Source organism: Brassica rapa, unplaced genomic scaffold (assembly GCF_000309985.2).
Source record: "Brassica rapa cultivar Chiifu-401-42 unplaced genomic scaffold, CAAS_Brap_v3.01 Scaffold0349, whole genome shotgun sequence".
NCBI classification, from domain to species: Eukaryota; Viridiplantae; Streptophyta; class Magnoliopsida; order Brassicales; family Brassicaceae; genus Brassica; species Brassica rapa.
Window position 1 is genome coordinate 73,231 of NW_022610291.1, and position 1,827 is coordinate 75,057.

The window sequence follows — 1,827 nt, forward strand, 5'->3', positions numbered from 1 at the left end:
AGCCTTCAGTTTCAAGAACTTGATCTCCGGGAATTAGAACGGGAATGGATAAATTCTCCTTAGTGAATTCTCCATCGAATCATGATGCTACTTCGGGAGCTACAAAACTATGTGTTGCTCCCGAATCGAAAAGGATGTGGGCGGATATTCCACCCACAAGCAAAGTCGCTGACAATAATTGACTTTCCCATCAATTACTTACTCAACAACTTTTATACTATTTTTTTTATCACCAATTTACCAATCATTTAAAATTATGCAACACTCAATTGGTTAGGAAAACAAACCTGAAATCGGACCCTGAGGTGGTCCGGATGGTCCTGGTAACTCTAAAGCGTAAGCCCTACCAGCAGTGGCTTGACGCTTTGCAGGAGGTAAGGGTAAAGGTGGGTTAACTGGTACAACGGGTTGAGCACTCGAAACAACAGGCTGAGCGAGATGAGTGTGTGGACATGATGTCGCGTAATGTCCTCTCTCTCCACACGTGAAACAAGTAATGTGAGATGGTACAGCCGTTTGGAACTGTACCACGTTCGGACAATCTCGCCTAACATGGCCCAGCTGGCCACAAGTGAAACAAGTCGGGGTTCTATGTCTAGGACCTCCAGAATGACCTCCCTGAAAAGCTCTACCTCCTCGTCCTCGAGACATAGGAGAATGTGGCTGAGGCTGAATTTGAACTGATGGACGTCTAGGTTGTGCAGAATGGCTAGAAGAAGCTCTCTCAGCAGCAATGGCCTCCTCCACGTTCACAGCACGCTCAACAAGATCAGCAAGCCTATGAAACTCTACTGCCTCAAGTCTGCTCCTGATATATGGGTTAAGTCCTCGAAGGAACTTACGGATAATCATCATCTCATCCTCCCGACCATAGTGGACATACTTCCTGAGACGGGTGAACTCTGCCTCATACTTCCTAACAGATAATCCTCCCTGAACTAGCTCCATGAATTTAATCTCCAATCGATCACGGGCTTCCGGTGGGAAGTACTTTCGAACGAACGCTGTACGGAAGTCAGCCCAACTCAGATTGAAGTCTCCAAAGTTCCCTCTACGCATAACCACCAACTGATGGCGTCCTTCTCCAGATAGTAAACAGCCACGTCCTTCTTGAATTCTACCGGACAACGGGTTGCAGCAAAGTTCTGCTCGAGATTGTGCAGCCATGCATCAGCTTCAAAGGGATCAGTACCTCCCTGGTAACGCTTCGTCCCCAAGTTCTTCATAATCATGACTATCTTCAGAAAGTCCGGATGAGAAGTGGTAGGTACTGGAGCTGGCTGAGTACGCTGTGCTTCACGCTGTGCATTCAATGCTTGATGTTGCAAATTCACCATCTCAGCCATCAGTTCTAGAAGTGCTATTATAGCTGGATCAGTTGGCGCTGGTTGAGGTTGTGCTGCCGGAATAGGTGCGGCAGGGGCCGGTGGAATATGAGCGGCAGGAGATGCAGGAGCTGCGTAATGATCTCCGTGCACTGGACTATCGTGTACCACATCCACCTCGATGTCCATAAAATATGGGTCTGGAGACAATGGCATGTGCACCGGTGTCTGATTATATGATCCTTCAGACGGGTCAGTCTCAAAGCTAGATCCCGAAGGTGTAGCATCAAAGCTAGCAGTCGTAAGTGGTGTCGGAGTAGATGGCGGCGAAGAGTCTGAAAATGATGAAATCGAAATTGGGAGGTTTGGACCTCCACGGCGTCCAAAGAGTGCTCTTCTCGGTGGCATCTGCAACGAAAGATCATGGTAAGTTTCTACCCAGGTCTATCTATTTCTAAAAGAAGGAACAAACCAGCATATCCTAATTATCCTTGCGACACAT